The following is a 22,383-nucleotide window of genomic DNA, read 5'->3' as shown; positions in this document are numbered from 1 at the left end:
AGCCTGATGTTTCTGAAACTAAAGGCTGAGACAATTATTATTAATAATCATGGTGATGAATATTTAAAGTTTATGACAATATGAAGATCAGGTAAATGTTTCTAACGATAATGTTTTGGCTAAACAATTTGTTCAACATATTATGTTATGTTGAAAGATGAAATTACTAGATATTTTCAGCTCTCTAAGGAGTAGCAGTAGGCAAGGGTTTGGGATTTTTATTTGTTTGTTATGTTATTAATGTACACATAAGCTCACTGAAAAAAGAAGCTGTCTTTGCTGGGCATGGGCTCAATGCCACTGATTTTATCACCAGGGAGGAATATGTGCAATAATTGCAATTTCTATATTTCAGCTTTTGAAAAAAATTTAACAATGTTATGAATGAGTGATTCTGTAATAATTCTGAAATAAATATATGTTCAAGCAGTTATACATGCCTACATGAGACATTCTACTTCTAAACTTCTTTGAATTTTAGAAGAATTAATTAGTAATTAGTAACCTGTTATTATTTTTGTTCATAAGAGCTGGTCAAACATAACTTACTAAGCAAACTCAGTGGGGATGAATACAATATATATTGTCTTTTAAACTTATACCAATCTCAAGAATTCTAAATTTATATGAAATGATTTTATACCTGTAAGTGACTAAGCCCTAACCATTTCCTTAGGGAAGAGGGAGTCGTACTTCAAAATGTGTCTTCCTTTCTGGTAACATGATTAGATTCTATGTCTCACTTCCATTGCAGTGAAATGCACAAGTGATTGTCAGTGGAATGTAAGTAGAAAATTATAAGAATTGTCTTGTAAACACTGACTATTAATTTAGAACTAGTACAGAAAAGTGAAATAAATTTGCCTGTCTTTTTCAAACACTGTATTATGGCGCTTTACATTAACACCAACAAACCCATTATAGTCATTTGACTTAGCAATAAGGCATAGTCATTGTAATAATACCTTCTTATATATTAATAGCATATACACAGAGAGATGTTAAGATAGAATCTCTCACTAAATGTAAAATCCTCTTTTGTTCACTTTTCATCACATAAATTAGGTAATGTCTTGGGTAACAGAGAAGACATCTCATTTTACATCACTTTACAAAATCATACAAAATAAACATACCCAATATCAAAAAGTACCACTGCTAAGTTATATATATGTAAAAACATATGTCAGTTTTGCTGTTCCTCATTTAGGGTTAAAATAAATTATTCCATATTACTTTTTTAAAGTTCATATTTTCAAAAAGAGGTATTTCAAAAATCAAACGTAGTTGAAAACTTACTGGAAACAAATAATATTCAGAATGATATTTGGAATGTTTATACACAAAGTCTGAAAACCCTGTTGACAAGAAATATACAAGATTAAAGATTTTGTTGTTTTTAACTATGTGTTGAAATGTAATTATTTAAGCTTCAGGAAAGATAATTATTAAATATGAAATGATAAACTATTTGTTATTTATAAGATGAGTTTTCTACAATTTAAACTTAGAAAGGTACTTAGAAGTAGCAGGGTGACAGGCGCTGACATAAAGACAATATAAATGCACACTGCTGTACAAAACATATTTGAAATCTATTTGTACTTTAAGTATTGACTAAGTTATTTTAATGCATAATTTTGATGACTCTCAAATTTGCTCTTTTCCTAATTCAGACAAACAAGCCATTTATTCCTATGTGCTTGCTCATTAACTCAACTTGATGTAATACTAACTACTGCCAAGAGGAAATATCATTGATGACTTAAGTGTCTACAGTTTGGGTTCTCCCAAGTGTAGTCCTTACAGGCAAAGGTGAATATCTGGGGGAAATAGGACAGAGAAAATTTAATAAAAATTATATTAATAAGGGAGTCGCTCATAAGGACAACTAAGGCTCAATCCTCTCTGGGTGTGGGGAAGGTCTGAAAAATACAGTGGAACAAACCCCCAGAGCTGTTTTGCCAGAGGAAAACAGACTCCAGCATTTACCTACTAACACTCGTCCTGCATTGGTGGAGCACAGCTCTTGGAGTGATGAATCCCATAATTATAGAACTGTATTTGACATGGGGAGTTAAGTGTCCTTGGTGCTGGAGAAAGCTCTCAGTTAGAGAAGGGATACAGATGCAGTCTGTTGGAAAAAGACTGTAGCTACAGGTGGGGTCACGTGGCCCAGGGCAATGTTCTGCTTCCTCAACAGCATCTGCCAGGCTCTCCTTTATACTTATTACACTGTATCTGTTCATCTGTTATTTATGGAACACCTTTTAGTGGGCTGGAGAAGGAAAGGGCAACTCACTCCAGTACTCTTGCCTGGAAAATCCCATGGATGTAGGAGCCTAGTAGGCTACAGTCCATAGGGTCGCAAAGAGTCAGACATGACTGAGCGACTTCTCTTTCTTTTTTTCTTTTCTTTTTAGTGAGCAAGGTCTGTTCTAAATGTTTGACGGACAGCAGTCAACAAAATAAAATCCTTATCCTTGTGGAAATTCTATTCCAGTGGAAAATAAAGATGTTAAAATAAAAAGTAAATGATTAATTATGTATATCTCTTAAGTATATAAATATTTAGAATTTAGATAAGTTGTCTACATCCCCCTTCCCCACCTCCATGTATCTGGGAATGACAAACAGCAGGTTTTTATTAATTTTAAGCAAGAGTTTTGCCCTACAGGTACCTGAAAACGATGAAATAGATTGCTCTTAAATAGTTGAATTTTTATATATCAAGGATAATGTAGAATGATTAGTAGATTAAATAAGATGTTAGATTAAATGAGAATTCAAATCTTTTCTGACTTTAAGAGGAGTACTGATTTAATTTTAATATTTGTTTTGGTTCTTTAAGCTGCAAAAATTGTTAGCCCCTTTTGGAATTAAAGAATAATATTTGAAATATTTCATCTCATCAAAGAACATACTCTGATTCAAGGTGGACATATCTTAAAACTATGTAAACAGCATATATTTATTAAATTTCTAGCTCCTATAATAATACCAGATATACAATACACACTACAATATCTGTCCAAAATACATATGTATGAACTTAAACATTAATTTAAATATCTTGAAAGTATTATATTAATATTTAAATTTTCATATTTGTCAACAAGCCATTTATGCATGCATTTTTTCTCCAACATATATTTAAATTTTGAAATTAAGTTCAGAGTTTAAAGACGAGAAAAAGGAATTTTGATTCTAAAATTTAATTGAGAATATTTTGCAATTGAAAGTCATTACGTAATAAAGATTTGAATACAATGCTATTTCTTCTGAAGTTGACGGTTGGTAGGGGGCTGCTACTGCTAAGTTGCTTCAGTCGTGTCCAACTCTGTAATCCCATAGACGGCAGCCCAGCAGGCTCTCCTGTCCCTGGGATTCTCCATGCAAGAACACTGGAGTGGGTTGCCATTTCCTTCTCCAATGCATGAAAGTGAAAAGTGAAAGTGAAGTCGCTCAGTCGTGTCCGACTCTTCGAGACCCCATGGACTGCAGCCTACCAGGCTCCTCTGTCCATGGGATTTTCTAGGCAAGAGTACTGGAGTGGGGTGACATTGCCTTCTCCCTGGTAGGGGGCAGGCATGCCCAAAACACAATTTCTGAAATGTCCTATATAAAATATATTGTATACAAATATCAGGGAATTTTGGAGAAAATAAATTTGTGAGAAATATATATAATAAGTTAAAGAAGTATCTGTCTTCTTCTGATTGTTTTTATTTGAACCAGAAACAATGAAAAATCAGAAATGTTTGAATACATAGTGGAGACCCTTCCTTCCTGGAAGAGCTTTAATAGAACAATATAGTTGTTGTTCTATATAAATATAGTATTTCTTATAGTCTTGCTTCTTCTCTGAAATATCTGATGTAGATTACTCTAGATAAACTTTTAAACTACTACTAAGGTACATAATATTATAGCACTAATACACCTTCAAACATCCCTAGAAAATTACTACATATACTACATATACATGTATACACACACTCAAACACTTGAAGTAGAGGCTTTAGTTAAATTCTCTAGTAGTTAATAATGTTTATATACAGCCATTATCCCTGGAGGAGGGCAAGGCAACCCACTCCAGTATGCTTGCCTGGAGAATCCCATGGATAGAGGAGCCGGGAGGGCTTCAGTACATGGGGTCTCAAATAGTTGGATATGACTGAAGCGACGTAGCATGCACACACAGCCATTATAATTTGATAATTTCAAATGAGAGCTATTTATAATATTTATATACACATTATAATTGATTCCAGAAACTGACAAAACAAATACAAAATCATGGTCATATAAACAAGATTAACTACATTCCAGGAATCATTTCTACTAGACATACAAATACATAATAACGCCTGTAAAGCTACGTTTTTGGATTTGCATACAATTTGGATGTATATGTTCCTAAACTTTATATACTACATTATAAAAGAGAAATAGTGTATAATTAGAGGTGGTGTATTTCTTAAGCTAGACTCATAAGAGGTTCTTTATGTTCAACTGAAGGTGCCCTTAGAATCCCAGAATAAATTTGTGTAGACTTTTTTTTTTTTTAATGAGCTGAGGTTCTAAGAAAAGCCTTTCTTAAGATGGCAGTCTCACTTTAGATTCCTAAAAGAAGGACTGGAAACAAGTTACAGTGTTACTGCAGTTATGGGTAGTGTTATGCCACAGGGCAATAATGGCTTTGTGTGTGTCATAAGCATTGTGATGAATATGGTAAATGTGCATTATGAAAAAAAAAGACTTGTTTTGTTTTGGATGATGTTCATTAGATATATGTTAATATTAATACTTACCTTTTCATTGTAGACATATCCTCAACCAAGTTGCAAGTTTTTATCAAGGAAGTGAAAATGACCTTATGGGCTTTTATCTAATAATTAGGACCAATATCTACTTATTTTAATTTTTTCATTTCTTTACTTAGACGATATCTACAAAGGTGATATAAAAAGCCAATACCTATGATCCATTCATTATATTCTAAGCGGGACAAATATTTAGATTGAATTATCTTCCTTTCATGTAACCTGGATTTAATGTTAAGCATACAGTATGACTGTGTGGATCACAACAAACTGTAGAAAATTTTGAAAGAGATGGGAATACCAGACCACCTGACCTGCCTGAGAAATCTGTATGCAGGTCAAGAAGCAACAGTTAGAACCGGACATGGAAGACTGGTTCCAAAGCGGGGAAAGAGTATCTCAAGGCTGTATATTGTCACCCTGCTTATTTAACTTATATGCAGAGTACATCATGAGAAATGCTGGGCTGGATGAAGCAAAATCTGGAATCAAGATTGCTGGGAGAAATATCCAAAACCTTAGATATGCAGATGACACCATCCTTATGGCAGAAAGCGAAGAGGAACTAAAGAGCCTCTTGATGAAAATGAAAGAGGAGAGTGAAAAAGTTGGCTTAAAACTCAACATTCAGAAAACTAACATCATGGCATCTGGTCCCATCACTTCATGACAAATAGAAGGGGAAACAGTGACAGACTTTATTTTTGGGGCTCCAAAATCACTGTAGATGGTGACTGCAGCCATGAAATTAAAAGACATTAACTCCTTGGAAGGAAAATTATGACCAACCTAGACAGCATATTAAAAAGCAGAGATATTACTTTGCCAACAAAGGTCCGTCTAGTTGAAGCTTTGGTTTTTCCAGTAGTCATGTATGGACATGAGAGTTGGACTATAAAGAAAGCTGAGTGCTGAAGAATTGATGCTTTTGAACTGCAGTGTTGGAAAAGACTCTTTCGAGTCCCTTGGACTGCAAGGAGATCCAACCAGTCCTATCTAAAGGAAATAAGTCCTGAATATTCATTGGAAGGACTGATGCTGAAGCTGAAACTCCAATACTTTGGGCCACCTGATGCGAAGAACTGACTCATTGGAAAAGACCCTGATGCTAGAAAATTTTGAAGGTGGAGAAGAATGGGACAACAGAGGATAAGATGGTTGGATGGCATCACTGACTCAATGGATATGAGTTTGAGTAAGCTATGGGAGTTGATGATGAACAGGGAAGCCTGGCGTGCTGCAGTCCATGGGGTCACAAAAAGTTGGACACGATTGAGCGACTGAACTGAACTGATACAATTTCTAGCATTATATCAAGTACTTGAAAGGCCACAAAAAAAAAAAAAAACCCCACAAAGAATTCTTCCGTCTTAATATTTAGCTAATAACTGCTTAATAATTTACCTTAAGATAGCTATCATGGAAATAAAGCACATTTTGTGTTGATGGATACCTGGTAGGATACAAATTATCTGTATCGGAGATGAAAAAAGTAACTAGTATCGCTTCCTTTCTCTCCGTTTTCTTTTCCATTTTCCTTATATTTTTCTTTTCCTCCCCTTGCTTTCATCTTTATCTTTCATGTTTTACTCCCACTTCCTTTCCTTTGAATAATTCTATTCTATTATTGTCAGGCCAGAGAAGGCAATGGCACCCCACTCCAGTACTCTTGCCTGGAAAATCCCATGGATGGAGAAGCTTGGTAGGCTGCAGCCCATGGGGTCGCTAAGAGTCGGACACGACTGGGTGACTTCACTTTCATGCATTGGAGAAGGAAATGGCAACCCCCTCCAGTGTTCTTGCCTGGAGAATCCCAGGGACGGGGGAGCCTGGGAGGCTGCCGTCTATGGGGTCACACAGAGTCGGACACGACTGAAGTGACTTAGCAGCAGCAGCATTGTCAGGTACCTTATTTCCCTCTTTTTATCGCTGCTTTCAGCTTTACTAGCTCTTGTTTTGCTGCCTTTCCCTCCGATGTCTTTGGCTAAGGGTAAAAGAGAGGATGAGCTCAGAGAGGTTATGTCTTGGTTCATAAACCACTGGCAATTTGTTTTACACTTATGATTTAAAATAACACTTGGTTAACCCACTGCTGATTGTATGGTGCTTATGCCATGTTGTTTCCTAGAGATAAATTATCTTCTTTGACTCTTACCACAGACCACTTTAAAATGCTTTGGAATCCAGTCTAGCTGCCTCAAATTTATTCTGTAACACAGATGATTTGGGGAGTGGTGGAGAAGGGGAGGCTTGCATGCTTGCTTGCATACACAAACACACACACACAAGACAGGGAATACATAATGACTGTATTAACATGTGAATTCCTGTTTGCCACCTGCAATGTTGAATTAGTAAACACTACTGAGCTCAGTGCATGCATGAAACTAACGTGAAGGACATTTATTATTCCATATATTATTACTAGGCCCTAAAAATACATGGTGTCCTGAAATGGATAACAGAATGCCAAAAATTCTTTAGTTCTTCCATTTGAGAGTTGGGTATATTCTTATTCTCCTTGTGGCCTGGCTCAAGACTGCTCTGGTGACACTCTGTGTTTAAGCTCTAAAACATGCAGCAAGTGCTACCCTTAGCCTTTTGGAAGTCTGAGTCACCATGAAAGATGGCCAGCTATTTGGGGAGACGAGCTGGAGAAGTCCTAAGATTACATTGCAGGGGGATCTAGCTGAGTTCAGCTTTCAGCCTTTTCCTCCTTCCCAAGATTGTCAGACAGATGAGTAAAATCACAGACCATTGAAATCAGTCTAGGTGCCAGCAAAATACAGTTACCAAGGAGTTGATGCCGCATGGAATGGAAGAATCATCCCTGTGTGCATATTTATGCCTCACAAAACAGTCAGACATGTTCAAGTGGTGGTTATTTAAAGCCCTGTGTGTTCAGGTGTCTCTTGCTTATCAGCAGACAAAGAGATCATGTTTTCTCTATGGACATGAGGAAAAAAAAAAATCTACGTAGTCTTCTGCTTATTTATGTGGCTACTGTATATTGTCTAGGTGGTTAATAACATTTCATATCTCTATCCTGTGGCTCTGAGTTGAGGAAAGAGGAGAGAGCACTGAACGGATTCTTGCATCAAAAAAAAACCCCTGATATATTTCTCTTTCCCCTTACTTTGTGATTTTAGTGAGAGAAGCACGCTTAAGACAGGAGGGCATAATATAAATAAGAGGTCTGTCAGAGAGGAAAGGGTCAAAAGCTAGCCAAGTTGATGCCAAATATCAGTAGCGCTGCCCTGAAAGAGAGACACTTCTTTGGGGTTTAAAGCTGTGATTTAGTGATTGCATCGCTGCTTATAACTTTCCATAGGAGTGACTGGAGGAGTCGTGGTGCATGCAGGCAGCTCTCATAAGCCTGAGCACACTTTCTGTGTTTGAGCAGCTCCCAGTGCTGTAACACAGTTTCAAATTGCACTTCACTGTTCCTTTGAAGCATTATTCTGTCTTTCTTTTGGCCCAGTCTGCTGCTTTTAAAGCCCCTCCTTCTGCTTTTAAAAAGATGAAAGGATCCGTGAGAGTCAATTATTTTTAAAAGAATAAGACAGAAAAACAATACTAGGAACCGAGAAGCTGGGTGACAAATATCTTTGTGAGTTACTTAAAACAGGTGAAAAGTGTGAGACTTTCTTGATGTCAACTGTTCACAAAAGAGTTTAATAACATGTAGTCCCCTGGTCTGCAGGTGTATGGAATTCTATTATGTGGCTGCACTGTACTGGGAAAACATCACCAAAATAAGACAGCCAGTGCACATTCATATCATTATCCATCAGGTTTTTGTGTGCTAAGTCGCTTCAGTCAGGTCTGACTTTTTTGCGACCCTATGGACTATAGTCCACCAGTCTCCTCTGTCCATGGGATTCTCCAGGCAATACTGGAGTAGGCTGCCATGCCCTCCTCAAGGGCATGAATTGAGCCTGTGTCTCTTACATTTCCTGTATAGGCAGGTGGGTTCTTTACCACTAGCATCCCGTGGGAAGCCCCATCAGGTTATTACTGAAATATAATTATAAAGTACTTCTCTCCTGAAAAGTATAACTAAATGTGGCAGTATTTTAAAAACATCTTTTTTGTGACCAAATACTTTGAAAATATATGGAAAGGTGAGTTAGCTTATTTGATGATCATAAAAATGAAAATATGATTAAGAAAAATGAAACTGGAAATTCAGAATTTAAGCTATTACTAGACACTGCATTACCTACTTTTCATAAAATATTTCAAATACCTGTAAAAATATAAACTAATACCCAAATTTTGGCCTCACAAGGAAAGGCCAGCAGTCAATCTATTGCCAAAATCTTCCACGATGTTCTGCTACCTATTGATTTGATGAAATATATAGCACAAACAATGCCAAATTTGAGTACAATTTGAAATAATGCCTGCTAGCTGAGGTTACTGAACTCCAATTGAAATATCTATGAAAACACAGCAAGAGACACAAAGTTATAATACTAAATAAAACCTGTGAACACCAGACAAGGATTTGCAAGGTCCCTGAAGAAACAGTTCTGAACCATAACAGAGATAGTGGAAGTGAAACTCACTCAGTCATGTCCAACTCTTTGTGACCCTGTGGACTATATAGTTCATGGAATTCTCCAGGCCAGAATACCGGAGTGGGTAGGCTTTCCCTTCTCCAGGGGATCTTCCCAACCCAGGGACCGAACCCAGGTCTCCCTCATTGCAGGAGGATTCTTTACCAGCTGAGCCACAAGGGAAGCCCAAGAATACTGGACTGGGTAGCCTATCCATTCTCCAGCGGATCTTCCCTACCCAGAAATCGAAGCGGGGTCTCCTGCATTGCAGCTGGATTCTTTACCAACTGAGCTATCATAAGACCTACAGCAAAAAATGAAAAACTTTAAGATGATGATGGTAGATTTCCATGCAATCACAAAGAAAACGAATCTTCCCAGACGAGACTGGGGAAATATCTGATCCTTCATCCACCCAAAATATACATGAATACACCTTACAGGAATATTCTGTTCTTAGTCCCCTCAAATGTGACTACATTAAATGCTCTGGTTCTCATTCCATCTTAGGAATGAGTTAGACATTCAGTGATCTGTTATCCCTAGGATGTGAAGTCCATCATAAGCCAAGACAGAGATGGAAAAAGCTGGAGTGTTGGTATGTGAGGGGCTTCAGAGGCTCATGTGCTGTTTCTGAAAAGGAAAGAATTGCATCCTGCTTCAAATACTCCACTAATAAATTCTTGTCATTGAAAAAATGAAAGCCCTTTAATTTCAGTAGAATCATATCAGATATAAACTTTAAACAACAGACAGTTGGGTACACATATATTACAATCCAGATTGCTTTCTGACTCAGAGAATTAGGAGGGCAGAAATAATTTACCCATTCTATTTATGTCAAAACCTCAGCCAAGCTGGAGCCCTCTCCATTTAAGACTGGGAAACAAAGAGCACTTGAATTTGTAATAAAACTGATAAAAAGCCAACATGAAAAGTGAATAGCAATGAAGACAAATATGAAAAATATAACTGTGTACTCACAACTCAAAATGCTGACCGTAGAGAATAGATAAAAGATAAGATGATAACATAATGAGAATTTTTGATAAAAATAAACAGAGAAGAAAAGGAATCTCATAGGGATATGAAAATATTATAAGGAAAACTAAAAAGTTCTAAAGCGGTCTATTTTGAAAGAAAACTATGTAAATTAGAATCAGTATTACAGATGAAAACTGTAGGACTCTCTCTTATAATCTAGAGAATAAGGACAAATAATTAGAATGTAAGATATATTAATATATAATTAAGAAGGGCATCCCTGGTGGCTCAGACTGTAAAAAGTCTGCCTACAATGCAGGAGACCTGGGTTCGATCCCTGGGTTGGGAAGATCCCCTAGAGAAGGAAATGGCAACCCACTCCCGTAGTCTTGCCTGGAAAATCCCATGGACGGAGGAGCCTGGTAGGCTGCAGTCCATGGGGTCGCGAAGAGTCTGACATGACTGAGCGACTTCACTTCACTTCAATATATAATTAATATATTTAAATGTAGGGTATTAATGTGACAATAAATAACATGAAAAACGGAATGAAATGAAACAAAATATAACACGCATCCTTGAAAATGAAAAGGAAAGTTGATTTAAGGTAATATAAACATGGATATATAAGAGAGAAAGAGCAAAAGTAAATCTTTAGAAAGCACAAAACATATTTAATAACAATAATCTGGTTCTAGAAATCTATGATTTTTATCTGCAAAATTGTACTGATAGACTCAAATGTATACATGTGAAATCCCAATGGTGATTTAAATTTGAAAGAATGATGAAGGATAAATAAGAACATCCAAGAACATATTTTAAAAGAAAAATAATGTGAGAGTACATATTATGCCAGATACTATCATATATTATAATGTTGATTTGAGTGAATGAAATAATACACGCATAGTTAATTAACAGAATTTACCCATTCTTAAAGATGTTAGTAGTACTCTCTTTAAAGTCAGGCAGGAGAAAAGAATGCCTTCTATCCCTGCATATACTGAATAAGGGAGGTTTGGGTAAACACAGGAAGTAAAACATCTAAGGAAAAAAGAAAAATATTGATCTCAAAAAAGGAAAACTGTCATAATTTGCTAGCAAGATAATTTATAAAAAATAATTTTTGGACTGATACACAAATTTACACAGATCAGTTGTATTTATAAACACCAGTATAAACAATTAGAAAAAGTTACAAATGAAAGAAGGGGATTTTCCTATAGTCTCTAAATTTTGGCTAAGGCACAAGACAGGGAAAAGAAACGTGCACTCACTAATCAAGATGGCCTTAATCTTCCACTCATTTTGACTAAATTTTAGACAAGCTTCTTCCTGACTCAAGGCTCTGACCTCCCTTTACTTAGAACATTTACTTTAGGAAAAAAGTGTACTTGTAAATTCTTCCTCTGCCACATTGACATGTAAATCTTTTTAAAAGCCTCTTGCCAGTTTTACTACCTAAAATTTCTTTCTGAAGGACCTGGGAGCCAACCTTCAAAATGCAGTCATCACGGAGGATAGAGCATCTATCTTCTAGTTTCTGTGGGATGATAGGAGGCTGATGTCAATTGGAGCCTTGCTCCAAGTTTTAAACCTGCTTCCTCTTATGAAGTCTACTTATCCCTTGGGTAGAGCCAATTATAGGAAACAGGTGGCCTAACACTTCCCCACTCCAGTTCTTAAAAACTCTCCAACCGTTTATTTGAGACTGAGCTGTGGCCTCTCACCTCTATTACAATAGTCTTGAGTAAATTGTCCTTACCTGTTTAACTTTGTCCAGTAAAATTCTTTGCTTTGACACTAAACTTACTTTGAAGAAGGAAGGGAAACCAGAAGTTGCAGAGAAGTTGGGAAAGTAATGAACAAGGAAGGAAGAGTAAAATAATCTTCTCCAGGGCTTCATTGTATGTGTCAGCCCAGAGGTAGGGAAAGAGAAAAATCTATGACCTGGGAGTCAGATTGAAATTTTCAATTGCACTCTACTGGAACCATCATTTTAATATTGAACAATGACTTGAAAGCAATAGCTTCTGTCTTAGGAGCTATTCAAGGGGCAGGTGTTGGATAAATATAGACTTCCTGATTATTCTTCCAAGTTAAGCAGATATTTAAATAAAATTTAAAAAGTATACCACTTACAAGGGGCTTCCCTGGTGGCTCAGAGGTTAAAGCATCTGCCTGCAATACGGGAGACCTGGGTTCTATCCCTGGATCAGGAAGATCCCCTGGAGAAGGAAATGGCAACCCACTCCAGTATTCTTGCCTGGAGAATCCCATGGACGGAGGAAACTGGTAGGCTACAGTCCACGGGGTCGCAAAGAGTCAGACACGACTGAGCGACTTCACTTCACTTCATACCACTTACAGTATTAATAGACAATTAAGTACCTAAAATAACTCTAACAAAGTATGTGTAGGAATTTACTGAAGGAAAAAAACACAATAAATGAAAACATATGAGACAGTACTAGTAATTTCCCTCAAATACATTTCTAATATTTAAAATTCAAATTAGATTACTAATTAGATTGTAAATTAGATTACTCCTACTTTTTTGTAGATGTGTAGTCCTGTAGTATCTATTTACTGAGAAGAAAAAAAAAATCAGCATATAAGTAGATCCATGCTATTGAACTGATACCTTCCAGATGTTCAAGCTGGATGTAGAAAAGGAAGAGGAACCAGAGATCAAATTGCCAACATCGTTGGATCATAGAAAAAGCAAGAGAATTCCAGAAAATCATCTACTTCTTCTTCATTGACTATGCCAAAGCCTTTGACTGTGTGACTCACAACAAACGGTGGAAAATTCTTTAAGAGATGGGAATACCAGACCACCTGACCTGCCTCCTAGGAAATCTGTATGCAGGTCAAGAAGCGACAGAACTGGACATGGAACAACAGACTGGTTCCAAATCTGGAAAGTAGTACGTCAAGGCTGCATATTGTCCACCTGCTTATTTAACTTATATGCAGAGTACATCATGCAAAATGCCAGGCTGGATGAAGCACAAGCTGGAATCAAGATTGCTGGGAGAAATATCAATAACTTCAGATATGCAGATGAATGACGCCACCCTTATGACGGAAACTGAAGAGCCTCTTGATGAAAGTGAAAAAACTGACTTAAAAGTCAACATTCAAAGAGTGAAGATGGTATCTGGTCCCATCACTTCCTGGCAAATAGATAGGGAAACAATGGAAACAGTGACAGACTTTATTTTGGGGGGCTCTAGAACCCACTCCAGTACTCTTGCCTGGAAAAATCATATGGATGGAGGAGCCTGGTAGGCTGCAGTCCATGGGGTCGCGAAGAGTCGGACACGACTGAGCGACTTCACTTTCACTTTTCACTTTCATGCATTGGAGAAGGAAATAGCAACCCACTCCAGTGTTCTTGCCTGGAGAATCCCAGGGACGGGGGAGCCTGGTGGGCTGCCATCTCTGGAGTTGCACAGAGTCGGACACGACTGAAGCGACTCAGCAGCAAAATCACTGCAGATGGTGACTGCCGCCATGAAATTAAAAGATGCTTGCTCCTTGGAAGAAAAGCTATGACCAACCTAGACAGCATATTAAAAGTAGAGACATTACTTTGCCAACAAAGTCTTTCTAGTCAAAGCTGTATGGATGTAATCATGTATGGATGTGAGCACTGGGATGGATGTGAGCACTGGGATCATAAACTGAGCACGAAAGACTTGATGCTTTTAAACTGTGGTGTTAAAGAAAACTCTGGAGAGTCCCTTGGGCAGCAAGATCAAACCAGTCAATCCTAAAGTAAATCAGTCCTGAATATTCATTGGAAGTGATCTCTGAAGAAGAAGAGTTATCTTCGAGACCAGGGACCAGGCTTGATTACTCAAGAGCTTTTGAGTAGCAGAGTTTTATTAAAGTGAAAAGGGACAGGGAAAGCTTCTGGCATAGACATCAGAAGGGGACAGAGAGTGCCCCCCTCACTAGTGTTAGTTAGCAAGGGAGTTATGTACTTTTCAATTAGTTTTTACAATAAATCAAAAGAACGTCTCCAGGTTGTAAAGATCTTACTAGACCCACTCCCATAACTTACATTTTAGGATAACAAGATTAGCCAGAAGGTTTTCAGGAAGGAGAAACTGTCCTCAAGCAGGATACATTGGTGTTATATAATCCTTAGTACAGAGTTTAAACTAAATTGTTTGTTGTGTAATCATCAGTTCCAGGCTTAAAGAAAAAGTCATTTTATGTGACTAAGACTAAGAAATGTACAGGAAAAAAAAGATGTTTGTCCTTTCTTCTTCCTTGAGAATTCCAGACCCCTTTCTCCTCCTCAGGGACCCCAGACTTCTTATCAACCTGCCTAGGAATTGGCTCTCTCAGAAGGACTGGTGCTGAAGCTCCAATACTTTGGCCACCTGATGTGAAGAGCTGACTCTTTAGAAAAGACCCTGATGCTGGGAAAGATTGAGGGCAGGAGAGAAGGGGACGACAGAGGTTGAGATGATTGGATGGCATCACTGACTCAGTGGACATGAGTCTGAGTAAGCTTCAGGAGGTGGTGATGGACAGGGAAGCTTGGCGTGCTGCAGTCGATGGGGCTGCAAAGAGTCAGACATGACTGAACAACAACAGCATGCTGTTCAAACCCATGTTGTTCAAGGGTGAACTGTTTAGGAATATATTTTAATCACATCAAATAAAGGAAGACCTTTTAATGAAAGATGTGAAAACTACAAGTCCTATAGGAAATGATTAATAAAATTGACTACATCCCACTGCTGGGCATACACACTGAGGAAACCAGAAGGGAAAGAGACACGTGTACCCCAATGTTCATCACAGCACTGTTTATAATAGCCAGGACATGGAAGCAACCTAGATGCCCATCAGCAGACGAATGGATAAGAAAGCTGTGGTACATATACACAATGGAGTATTACTCACCCATTAAAAAGAATACATTTGAATCAGTTCTAATGAGATGGATGAAACTGGAACCTATTATACAGAGTGAAGTAAGCCAGAAAGAAAAACACCAATACAGTTATACTAACGCATATATATGGAATTTAGAAAGATGGTAACAATAACCCTGTGTACGAGACAGCAAAAGAGACACGGATGTATAGATCAGTCTTATGGACTCTGTGGGAGAGGGAGAGGGTGGGGAGATTTGGGAGAATGGCATTGAAACATGTATAATATCATGTATGAAACGAGTCGCCAGTCCAGGTTCGATGCACAATACTGGATGCTGGGGGCTGGTGCACTGGGATGACCCAGAGGGAGGGTATGGGGAGGGAAGGGGGAGGAGGTTTCAGGATGGGGAACACAGGTATACCTATGGCGGATTCATTTCGATATTTGGCAAAACTAATACAATATTGTAAAGTTTAAAAATAAAATAAAAAAAAAAAAAAAAAACTAAGGATGTTCACTCAAGGAAACACATGACCAAGGAATAAGGATCAGGCACTGTGAACAGTTTCCACAGGCTCTCATTACCATGTCTACACACCTTCCTCATTTGCACCTAACTTCGTGACTCAAAACTCGGTTGTTCCTGTTCCTTTGTAAAACCAAACTCTGTACTCCTGCACTAGGTTTCTTACTGTCGTTTTTAGTTGAGATCTTTGCTACAGTAATTCTTGCTGTTTAGTTTACACATTCAAATCCTAGCTCTTTACTAGATAATTCTCATTAGTTTACAAGTAGACTGTATTTCTCTCACTATAAGTATGAAATAAAATATAGAGTTTGTCTTGAACCGACTTACCCAGCCTGCTGGTTAATCATTGTTCTATTCCCATTTTACAGCAAAAGTCCTTGAATGACTTGTCTCTCCTCCTCTCTTCCACTCCAAATTCTCACTGAAACCCAATCCAATTAGGTGTATGCCCCACAGACATGGAGATCCTGCCTTCTAAGATGTTAAATTATCGGCACACTTGACTGAGGATTAGCGTTTGTCACAACTGCCCATGCTCTTCTCCATTCCCCTTCCACTTTTCCTGACTTGCCTCGTATCTCATTTCCTCTGCCCTTTTTCCTGCTTCCTTTGCTGTCTCTTCCCTCCTTTCTTTCCTCTCAGTATTAAAGTGGCCCAGACCATCCCCCTGGGCCTTCCCAGCGCACCAGCCCCAAGCATCCAGCATCGTGCACTGAACCTGGACTGGCATCTCGTTTCATACATGATATTTCACATGTTTCAATGCCATTCAATGGTATGGGGAGGTTGGGAGGGAGGAGGGTTCAGGATGGGGAGCATGTGTATATCTGAAATTAAAAAAAATTAAAAAATAAATAAATAAATAAATAAATTTAAAAAAAAAATAAATAAATAAAGTGGCCCAGAGCTCACTGCATGTTCCTTTTCTCCTATTTTTCTTGTGGGATCTCATTCCTTCCCAGAGTTTTAAGTATTACTTCTGTGCCAGCAATTCTAAGATTTACATCTCCAATTCAGATTTTTCCCCTGAAATCTAGACTTGTATATATAATCACCAATATCACAGCAGAATAAATGTCTAATTAACTATCCTTTTAGCGATATCTTTAAAATATTTCCAGAACCTGGTTTTCTCTTACCATCTTTACTGCTTCTCTATTTAAAAGGCTACATCATGTAAAGGCTACATCATTTCTCCCCTGATTTATGTAGTATTTCCTAACTTGTCTTTCTGCTTTCACTTTGCCTCCTTCACAGACTATTCTTAAGACAGTAGCCAAGCAGATAATTAACGAGGACCTACTGTACAGCACAAGGAACTTTCCTCGATACTCTGTAATGGGATGTATGGAAAAAAAAATCTACACAAGAGTGGATGTATGTATATGTATCCCTAATTCACTTTGCTGTACACCTGAAGCTAATACAACATTGTAAATCAACTATATTCCAATAAAAATTTATTGTAAAAAGACAGTGGCCAAAGTTGAATCATGCTTTAAAAAGCTAAGTGACTTCTCTCCTCAAAACCCTGCGATAGTTTCCAACATTACTTCAAGTTAATGCTAATGATGTTACATATCCTGCTAGGCCTATATGCCCTCAATCCCCAACTTCAGACATCATTTTTTAAAATTACCTGCTTCATTCCTTTCCACTCAAGTGACCACTTTCCTCTCCTTCTAACACTCCAGGCATGTTCCTGCCTAAGACACTTTGTTCCAAATGTGAAAATATATGACGATTAAAGTTTTTATTACACAAAAAGCATTCTCTACGTTACATATAATTCATTATGAACAAAATGAAAGGCATCAAGCAAAACACTAAAATGGGCAAAGGATATGGACACATATGTCAGGAAATATGAAATATAAATTAGCAATAAGCATAAGTATAGGAACTAGTGATGGCAGTGTAATTCTTACAGTCTTGAGAGCTATTATACATTTTGTATAGGAACATTAAATTTTTATTAGTGATCTTTTAAACAATAATTTCTCATCAATTGATTGGGAAATAAAAAGCAATGGTTATGAAAGTTTTACACATATGCATTTTATCACACTATTTATTTTAATTAAACATTGGAGAGATAAGCCATTAATTTTTAAATAAATGGTTTTATAAAGTATATTTAGTAACCACTCAAAATAATATTTTGAGGATATTTACTGATTCAGAATATGAAATTAAAATGTAGCATGCATGTATTTATATGTGTGAGAATGTGTGTATATGTGCAGCAGAGGAAAGAAATACATTGAAAATGCCCCTGTATTTTCTCCAAGTAGTGGTAACAGAGTTTATTTAAAATGTATTATTTATCCTTGGCTATATTTTCCATGTCTTGTAAGATAAATGTTAGTGAATTTCAGAATTTTATAATCAAAATTTTAAATATTAATCTGTGTTATGTTTTGTGGTGTCAGAAACAGTATGGCTTGTTCTGAACGTACATGACATAAAACTAAAAAGTGGAAATTTAAACTAGAGAGGGTAAATAGAAAGCATCCTTATCTAAGTCAGTAAATTAGTTTATTTTTAATTTTACGGAGATTTTATATAATAAGGTTTTAGAAAGAATGTTTTAAATAGACGGTAAGGAATCTGACTATAATGCAGGAGACCCAGGTTCAGTCCTTGGGTCAGGAAGATCCCCTGGAGAAGGAAATGGCAACCTACTCCAGTATTGTGGCTTGGAGAATTCCATGGACAGAGGAGCTTGGTGGGCTACAGTCCTTGAAGTCAAGAGGAGTTGAACGTGACTGACCGACTTTAACACTTTCACTTTCATACTTTTAAAGCATTTATATCTATTATCCAAGTTGATTTTTGTAATACTTTGTAGTATAAATTTACATTATAACATGTCTTGCCCAAAGTCATGAACACATTTATTCATTTACATATAGATGTGGGTCCCTGGTATGTGCCCAGTGTTGTATCTACTGAAATGCAAGAGTGAACCAGACAGATTTTCTGGGTGTCAAGCAACATCAACACTGATGAACCCTGGATTCAAGCCCATCTTCTGGACCACAGGCTCACACTCTTTCACTACAGTAAGTGTTTCTTAGTGATTTAATTTGAAACTTTGTTTTTGTTTTTTACAGGTTTCTATTTGTCCTCTCACAAAGTAATTGGTCTGAATCTCCACTTCGCAAATGAAACCCAGACTTTGTATACTTTGTAAATATTCAATTAAAATTTAAATTATCTGGATCAAATATTTCTCTTCTATGTATCATTCTGCTGGTGGGCACCTGCTTACACTGTACTTAGAAAGCTGCCAAACAAATATATTCTTTCCACTTGGTAATAGGAAATAATTTCCAGGCCATCACCTTCCACATTATGTTTCATCTTGGCATTAATTTTAATGAAATAATAATGTACTTGGCACCAGAATATCATCTACCATCCAAGGATCTCCAAGTATGTAACAAACATTAATTAAGTAGCACAATAGCTCTATAAGAGAAAACATCATTATCACAATCCTGGAATTGAATAGATTGTTGAACAGGAAAAATAATGATGAGGAGCCCATTTATTTTGAACTAATCAGAAGGGCGTAGGCTGCCAACTTGAATACTTTCAGTTCATTACCTTACTCTAAGAAGTAGGAAAGGGTTGGGACGATCTGGGACTCCTCAGAAAAAACCTTAAATCCTGAGAGTGGAGTAAAAATTCCCACTTCTTCACCTAGTTTAACATATGAATGCTCTGTGATAATAAATTTAAAACGATTTGTCTGGTTGACCATTGCCTGAGAGCACTAGATTTCAAATCACAAAAAAAGCCCCTAACTCAATCTTAGTTCATTTAAAAAAAAAAAAGATAGTTGTAACTGAGATGGCTAGATGGAAGTTATTGTTTAGTCACTAAGTCGTGTCTGCCTTGTGAACCCATGGACTTGTGAACCCACCATACTCCTCTGTCCATGGGATTTTCCAGGCAAAGATACTGGAGTGGGTTGCCATTTAGGCATATACAGATCAATTAATAAAAAAAAAAATACAGTCATTATGGCTCCTAAAAATGACTCAAATCTAGGTCTTCTGCAATGACTTATGAGATATTTGCTCAGGAAATATAACATTTTTCATTATGGTGAAATGTATTTGTTTTATAAAAGGCAATTAATTTCTGGATAAGAAGATCACTATTTCCCATTTGGCATGGTAACATCTGATCCTTCAGTATCCCAAAGTCAATGATGGTCTTTATCCCAAACAGAAAGGGCCAAAAAGTAACTTCAATATGTTATCTGCAACCAATAAATATAAAAATCATGTGTCATTCTGTTTATCATGCAGGTTTTTTTTATATTTAATTTTATCTAACTTTAATAATTGCTGGATTTTGTGCAATTTCACTATAAAAAGATTTCACACAGTTTGCTGATTTCCAATTGGCAGTGCCTTTCAAAGGTAAAGCTGTGAAGACACATCAGAGGTAAGGGGCTAATGTTTTGCTCAGGAAATGTATTACATTTGCATTTCCTACAGCTCTTCTATTTTGTAGCAGTATATGTGTTTGTATGAAAGATGATTTTAGAATTACTTCTATCCTTTTAAGCAGAAGTAGTTGAAAAATGGTGAATGAAGATGAGATTGGTCATTAAACTCCAGAATATTCAGAGAATGTCCTACTGCATCTGCATTTGGGTTATATCATCCATAAAAAATAAGTTTCTCAGTTATTTTGATTGCCTTTTCAAAAAATACTTGACAGATGCACACTCTTAATTTAAGAGTTCTTGGAAATGTGTGTGTTTCCTTAGTTATAATGTAATAAAGTTAAGATCATTATATTAAATAGTAATTAAATAGTTTATAGAGAATTCTAAATGCTTATTATGAGTTAATCTAATCCTCTGAAAAGAGAACTGTTAATGTTTTACATGTTGTACTTAAAAATAAAAAAAATAAATTATTGCTTAAAAGTGAAATTACTTAAGATACATCACATAACTGCTCTTTTTGAAAGCTTTTACCTGAAATTTTATCTTGCCTATATTCATTCTTATTTCATCATCAATTTAGATAAAACATTTGCACATATTGATTATTTTGAGAAATATTACTTACTACCCAGCAGAGGAGTTCTGTGGAAAGAATACTAGTAAAGAGGAATTAATATATTTTTTCTTGTTTAAAACAGTAATACTAACATTTAATATTTAGTAAGCAATAAGTTATTAGGCATGTGGTAAATGTTTTCTAAGTACCTGCTTATTTAATCCTCAGAATCCTGTGGTATAGACATTATACTATAGTTAACATTATATATGTATGCATTTGGGAAATAGGTATAAAGTAAAAATGTAATTTACCCAAAAAGACAATTAAGTGGCAGACCTGGGTTGTGAACACAGTACTGGATTGTACTTACTAAGTAAATAGAGTCCATGAGGCATTTCAGTCATGAGAATAGATTAAGGACCATGGATAGTTCCACTCCCCTGCAGTCAATGAATATGAAACTGAAAATATGACTTTGTTTTTCAATATTTGATAAGGAAATCTTAGGCCTGGACTGTAAGACATTGGTGATAGTGTCTGCATTATAAAATGGCTGGGCTAAACTTGGGCAAAATATTGAGATTGTATCTTAGTAATTATATTTTCCAATGTTATTTATACACTATTAAGCCAAACAAATCTCTCCCTTCCTATGTACTAAGGAAGGAACACTTTTCAGATTCACGGTATAAAATTTGCTCCCCTCCCCCATAGATGATCACATATTTCTTTTATAAGCAGACCTGAATAAACTGATAATAATGATTGCATGTGGTAGAACACTATAATTGACCATCTAGACTAAAAAAAAATAGAATTATATTCTACACAGTGTAGCTAAGCTACAGATGCCAAGCTTAATTTAAAGGATATTGCAATTGACTTTCAGGTTATAATTACAATGACCAAATTCTAAGCAATATATGTGAAGCTTATAGGAAAACTCTAGAGCATTCAAAATAATATTAAAGGCTTCCACAGAATAGTGCTGCATAAAATTGTAAACTAAGAGGCAATATTGTCACAATCAGAGCAAATTATATCACTGGTCTATGTTTTAGCATATTAGAGCAGAGCCACTCTGCTATGATCCATGCCCACAGCTTGTTCGTTCTGATTGCAACATAGTCTTTTAACTATTATACACATCATTTCACACCTAACACCTAACGTTTTCTGGCTAGCACTAAGAATGGCTTTTCTTGTGTGCTGTCTACATTTTTTCCCTTTTATTTTTAAAAGACTGAAAAATATTATACTTTGTAAGCACTATCTACAGGTTTGATTCAAGTAGAATGAATCAGCATTTATTAGGAAAAAACTAAACTGAACAAAGCAAAATGTTGCTTGGTGATAGAGTTTTCCTAGTTTGAGATGCTAATGCTATTACTGCATATTATTAGTGCTGTTCAACATTTCTCCATCTGAAAGTAAGAACACAGTCTTGATGAAATATCTCAGGCCTAAATTTTAGTTTTTATAGGGTATCTTAAAAAAAAATACAATCATGGTATTGGCTTAAGTTTTGCAATATATACAACCATTAC

The 22,383-nt window shown here is 36.4% G+C and overlaps 1 long non-coding RNA gene across 3 annotated transcripts in view; it reads left to right on the top strand.

Annotated features, from left to right (window-relative positions):
• LOC132345186 (uncharacterized) overlaps positions 1-19,031 on the top strand; it is a 37,877-nt gene extending 18,846 nt beyond the window's left edge. The window contains exon 3 of one of the 3 annotated variants that reach the window (XR_009494379.1): positions 18,923-19,031. This is a non-coding gene — a long non-coding RNA (uncharacterized lncRNA). Of the gene's footprint in view, positions 1-1,676; positions 2,159-18,721 lie in introns of those variants that run through there. The other 2 variants (XR_009494380.1, XR_009494381.1) reach the window with 2 other exon arrangements.
• The last annotated feature ends 3,352 nt before the right edge of the window (positions 19,032-22,383 follow it).

This window comes from Bos taurus, chromosome 4 (assembly GCF_002263795.3).
Source record: "Bos taurus isolate L1 Dominette 01449 registration number 42190680 breed Hereford chromosome 4, ARS-UCD2.0, whole genome shotgun sequence".
In the NCBI taxonomy this organism is placed as follows: Eukaryota; Metazoa; Chordata; class Mammalia; order Artiodactyla; family Bovidae; genus Bos; species Bos taurus.
The sequence above is the reverse complement of the archived record's forward strand: the minus strand, read 5'-3'. Positions and strand labels throughout refer to the sequence as shown.